Genomic DNA, 6474 nt, shown 5'->3' on the forward strand with positions numbered 1-6474 from the left:
GGAGAGAGAGAGAGAGAATCTTAAGCAGGCTCCACACCCAGCACAGAGCCTGACCTGGGGCTCCATCTCATGACCCTGAGATCATGAGATCATGACCTGAGCCAAAATCAAGTGTTGGATGTTTAACTGACTGAGCCACCCCAGTGCCCCTCTTATCTAAACTTCTATTCCTTCAATAATGGTGTGATTTTAAGATCCTATCGCATCCTAGCCCCCTCCTCCTGAGACCCTATTCTTTATCCCCATCTCTCTTAAAATCATTTCACAAAACTGAGAATAACCTTCCAAATGAGAAATGGCCAGTGCAGTGTAGATGGAAACTATCATCAGCTTTTTCTAGAACTTAATAATATCCCTGCCATATAGAAGTAAATTTTCATTATTTCATTTGGTTCCTCAGTATAGAACTGAGACCTAATATTACCTATTTCAGGAAGTCAGATTTCAACTAAATATGAGTTAAGGATTTCTACTAAGATCCTTTTCCACACGAATAGCATAGCTATTAGGCCATGTCTCCCAATCCTATACTTATCAATTGGCTTTTTGATCAAGTTTTCATTGTTTCTTTCTGTTGCAAGTGACAGAAATCCCATTTCAAGTTTTCTTTTTTTTTTTTTTTAAAGATTTTATTTATTTGACAGAGAGAGTGAGAGCAGGAACACAAGCAGAGGGAGTGGGAGAGGGAGAAGCAGGCTTCCCGCTGAGCAGGGAGCCCGATGCAGGGGACCCTGGGGTCATGACCTGAGCCGAAGGCAGGCGCTTAATGACTGAGCCACCCAGACGCCCTCAAGTATTCTTACCCAACTAAAACAAACAAACAAACAAACAAGACAGAGATTCACTGTCTCACATAACTAATTAGTTGGATAACTGAAAAGCCTAAGAGTATTCACACTTCAAAGACCTCTAGATCCAGGGTCTCAATGTTTTCAGGACTGGCTTTCCACCATATCTAGGCTTCGTGTTTCTCTAGAATGGCCCCATTCTTGTGCAATGCTCCCCTTAAGATGGCAAGATGGCTGCCTGCAGTTCCAGGCTAAAAGTCCTACCTTCTCAGTAACCAGAGTGATTCTGTCCTCTTACCAGAAATCCCAGGTCTGAGTCTCACGGGCCCACCTCAGGATGGGTCACTTGGTCTCCCCTGACCCAAGCAAGGAATGCACCACTCTGATCGGCCAGGCCTGTACCACATGCTCATCTGCGGAGCTGGGATTGAATTCACTCCAACCACATTCAGACTGAAAAGAAAAAGGAAAGGGGGGGGGGCGGGAGTAACTTTCCAAGAAAAAATAATAGGGTTCTCTGACCAAAAGAAGGGGCAATGGATATCAGACTTTTAATAAAAACAAATGCCCACTTCAGCTCTAAATTTCAGATATATTTATCTCTGTTAAACTGAACCCATTTTTCTCATTCCGATATTGATGTCCTCACCAGCTAGCTGCCCAGGTTTGGTTTATTCAACCCCTTTGAGTTAATTTGCTATTGTAAAATGGAGGAGAGAAGGAGGTGAAAACAAAACTTTAAAATGTATTCTCAAATGAAAACAATGATAAAATTAAAATTCCGGTAGTTATAAGGTTTACCAAGTATGCTGGCTCCCTGGGAATCCCTAAATTAAATTCTAAAAATCTTCATTGAGTGCCTACTATCAATTAATCAGCAAGTCCTCCTCTAAATGGAAAAAGGCTCTTGGGAAGTATTCAAGACAGGAATTCTGATTTCATAATTGCAAATGGATCACCAAAAGGGTTAGAGGTTGGAGGTAGGGGGTCTAAAGAAATAGTTTCAATTGCAGGCTCTGTTTAACTCTGATTTTTAAAAAGATATTCAGGAAAGGTGGGAGGAAGGAAGGAAGCAACCAAACACAAATAAAATATGACCTTGACCTATAAGAGATAACAGGGAGTCTAAAATCCAGAACGATTTGAGGCCTGCCGTGTGAGATGTGGCGTGGATTAGAGAAGGAAAACACTGGCCTTTGAATGCAGACAGAATTGGATTCAAAGACCATCTCTATACTTACTATTCATTGGTTTCAGGAATTTGAACAACTTGCTAATCTATCTATGTCCTTATCTGTAATATGGCTATAATGATTTTTTTCTCAAGAGAATGGGATTATATCAAACACAGCGGCTAGCACCAGGAATCACTCAGTCAATCCCCCTTCTTCTTCCAACAGGCCTGACCTTATGAACATTTTTATCAATCACTTGTCCGAAATCATGGAGACATTCACTTGATTTCACAAAGGATAAGAAACTAAAGGAATAGGAATTGGATGAAAGTTGGAGGTCAGAACGGTTTTCCACCACATTGCTCTGTGATTGTTGGCATTTGTTAAACATTTGAATCCATTTCCCCACTTAATAAAATTAAGACGATCCTATTTACCTCTCTCACAGACTACTGTGAAGAGCAAATTAGATTGCTTTTGTGAAAACATATCTAAATGTAAAGCATTGTATAAATCAGTGGTCGCTCAAGGGTCCCACAATGGGATGTACAAATCATGCCCAGCCCATAGGGCTGCATTTAAGGGGTACCATTCACTTCAGAGACACCATGGATCTGTACATCTAGTGCAACATTTTTCTGACTGGTGGCAACAAAGTGCCTGGTTCTACAAAATTGATACATTATAACAATTTTCTAACAGATGAAAGAAAAGGGCCTTGGAAAGAGGTAGTCTCTTTTCTGACTTGCACAAAAGCAATTTAGAGGCTAGCAGTGTCCACGTGGCTATTTATTCCAATTAACTCCAAAAGACAGAATAAAACTAGTACATAGAAACTGGGGAGAAGAGTGCAATAACAATCACGTAGAAAACAAAAATAGTGGAGTGGGCTCCCTGTCATTCAGGGTATTCAAGAAAAGGCTGACTCACCATGAATCAAGGATCTATCAGAAACCCCTAGGGGGCGCCTGGGTGACTCAGTCTGTTCAGCCTCCCTCTCTTGATTTTGGCTCAGGTCATGATCTCAGGGTCTTGAGATCAAGCCCCCATTCGGGCTCCACCCTCTATGGGGAGTCTGCTCTCTCCTTCTCCCTCTCCCTCTGCCCCTCCCCCCTGCTTATGCTGTTTTCTCTCTCAAATAAATAAATTAATTTTTAAAAAAAGAAGAAATCCATAGATCAAGTATAAGTTAGAAATGATCGTTTCTATAGGAAAGAGAACATTCACGAAGCATCAGCTATGTGTTGGTATTGTGCCAGAAGTACATATACAGTTATTTCCCTGAATCCTGATAAAAGTCCTTCAAAGTTTGTGTCATTCTACCTGCTTTGAAGATGAGAAGGTCATGTAGCCTGCCAAAATTCATATAAAGCTCGAAGGTGGCAGCAAGGAAACTGGCAGACTCTATTAGTTTTCTATTGTGGCTATAACAAATTACCCTAAGCTTTGTGGCTTGAAACATCAGTTTGTTTTTTTTTTTTTTAAGATTTTATTTATTTATTTGAGAGAGAGTGAGTGAGTCAGAGAGAGCACGAGCAGGAGCAGGGGAGGAGTAGAGGGAGAGGGTAAACATCAGATACTTTTTATCTTCCAATTCTGGAGTTCAGAAGTCCAAAATGAGTTTCATTCACCGGGCTGAAACGAAAGTGTCAGCAGGGTGGCATTCCTTTCTGGAGACTCTAGAAAATCTATCCTCTTGCCTTTTCCATCTTCTAGAAGCTGCCCACGATGGCCACGGTCTGTGGGTCCCCTCTGTCTTCAAAGCCAGCAATAGCTGCTCAGGTCCTTTTCATATTACATCACTTTGTCACTGATTCTTCTGCCTCTGTATTTCAAAGGATCCTCATGATTCTCTTGAGCCCACCTGGATAATATACTTTCAGGTCAGCTGATGAACAACCCCAATTCCACCTGCAACCTTAATTCACAGGTTCTGGGGATTGGGATGTGGCCAATCTTTGGGGAGGCCATTATTCTACCCACACAGACTCCAAAGCCCGTGCTCTTTTCTTTTATCATCTCTCTTCTTGCTGCATCTCTGACATCCTCCTCAATTCTTTTTTTTTAAGTAAACTCTACCCCCGATGTGGGGCTCGAACTCACCACCCCGAGATCCAGAGTCGAAAGCTCCACAAACTAAGCCAGCCAGGGGCCCCCATCCTTCTCAATTCTCAATGAAGCTTATGGAAAATGTGGGGAGAAAAAATAGAAGACACGGTCCCTGCTCTTCAGGAGCTTCCAGTGGAGTTGGAGCAAGACTAACTCACATAAAGTACAACAGTCAGTTTGGGTCTGTGGTTGACAAACCCCATAACAACACCACAGCTCCAAGTCAGTTTACAAACTCTCTGGCTGTGGAAGCCCAGTACTGATGTTTAGTTCTATCACGGCTGTGTTCATAAGAAACAACTTTCTAAATTCCTTGAATGCAAATGAGGAGGCCATGGAACTGATTCGGGGGCTGGGCAGTGAGGTCCCAAAGGCCGGGGAGGAAGGGGCAGGGGGAAGCCACAGAGGCAGCGAAGGCTGAGGCGGGCGGGCAGGGGGGCTGATGGAGAGAGACTGAGGCAGGGGCAGAGAGGCAGCAACCTATATGTCAGGGGAGGAACCATTTCTTAGTAAAGATGCCTCATGGGCCGGCCAGAGCCGGGAAGCTTCCTCATGACATTTCAAATGAGAAGCCGGACCCCAGAACGCTTCTGTCTCATTCCTTGTGAGGGTAGCAAGCCTAGAAAAGGGGAACATCCATGGGAACCGAACAGATCACGGTCAGTCACGTTCTTGATGAAGTCGGGAGAAGTGAAAAGAGGAGGGTTGTGGCTGCTGACAGAAAGGGGAACGTTCTGTGGGGGAGTCCGCTGGAGAGAGCGGGCAGCTAGGAGAGCCTCTCAGTCCTGTCTTTGAACTGGTGCACCAACGATGAAGGAGGACGTACTGCAACCCACGGCGGAGACTCGAAGCCACAGGATGCTCATGACTTCTTGTCACAGTGGGTGACTCTAATACAAGATTTGGGGGGAAAAATTTTTTTTTAAATAAAATAAAAGATTTGGGAGAAATGCACTGTCAACAGAAGCAAATATAAGTATGTTGTGACTTAGGATGATGTAAACTGTATAAGGACTTTTACATAAAACTTCAAAGAAATTTTGCTTTCCCCAAACATTTTGGCCTACACCACCAGATACCTAATCAATTATTACATTTCTTTAAAGACAAAACAAAAGAAAACACAGACTTGGGGTCTTTGCGTCAGACCTTCAGAACGGCTGGAGTTGGGAGACCAGGAAACTTCATCGTGAGCAAGGGTCTCTGAGGGCGGGAAGTGAGGGTTGTGCTGCGAGGTGGCCCAGTTTCCTTCACTGTGAGAGAGATCACCAGCAGGGGAAGGTAATGAGCTGGGCAAGGGGAAGAAAACGTCAAGAATTCTCTTTCCCGGTTCTGTGAGCACTGCAGAAAGCAGCCTCGAGAAATATAAATGTAGCTGCAAACAAACATCCAGCTTCCCCAAACTATCTCTTTTCAGACCCAAACTTTGGTGGTGCCAGCTACCTGGTATGCTGTTGAAGATAGGAAAAGGACTGTAATTTGCTCTGAAATGGTATCATCTTAATAACTCAGGATTCAAAATACCTTGTAGAGCTAACCCACCTTTTAAAATCCTTTAAACTTTCAACATTTCTTTTTATCACCATGTTCCTGGAGGAGGAAATGCTTTCACATTCTTAAATTGTGTCACACCCGTCTAGAGTATCTTGCCTCCATAGGTGTGGCCAAGACGGTACCTAAGTCTTTCGTGCGTTCAAGCCAAGTGAGAATTCTGTGGCTGGACAGCGATTCTTTCCACTCTTTGGAGCTTCATCAAGATTAGTTGAGCAGGGCTGGTAAGCGATGTGAATTGTGCAAGACTGTTGAATCTCAGATCTGTACCTCTGAAACAAATAATGCAATATATGTTAAGAAAGAAAAAAAAAAGAAGAAGAATGTAGCAGGAGGGGAAGAATGAAGGGGGGGAAATCGGAGGGGTAGACGAACCATGAGAGACGATGGACTCTGAAAAACAAACTGAGGGTTCTAGAGGGGAGGGGGGTAGGAGGATGGGTTAGCCTGGTGATGGGTATTGAGGAGGGCACGTTTTGCATGGAGCACTGGGTGTTATGCACAAACAATGAATCATGGAACACTATATCTAAAACTAATGATGTAATGTATGGGGATTAACATAACAATAATAAAAAAAAAAAGATTAGTTGAGCAGGGGCCCCTGCATGGTGCAGTTAGTTAAGCATCAGACTCTTGGTTTCAGCTCAGGTCGTATCTCAGGATTGTGAGATCAAGCCCCATGTTGGGCTCTGTGCTCAGCGTGGAGTCTGCTCAAGTTTCTCTCTCCCCACTGCTCACTCTCTCACTCTCTCTAAAATAAATAAATAAATCTTAAAAAAAAAAAAAAAAGATTAGTTGAGCTACTTTTTCAAATGTAGGCTTCCACCTCCTTGGATGAGCATTTGATA

Source organism: Phoca vitulina, unplaced genomic scaffold (assembly GCF_004348235.1).
Source record: "Phoca vitulina isolate PV1807 unplaced genomic scaffold, GSC_HSeal_1.0 scaffold31, whole genome shotgun sequence".
Lineage (NCBI taxonomy): Eukaryota > Metazoa > Chordata > Mammalia > Carnivora > Phocidae > Phoca > Phoca vitulina.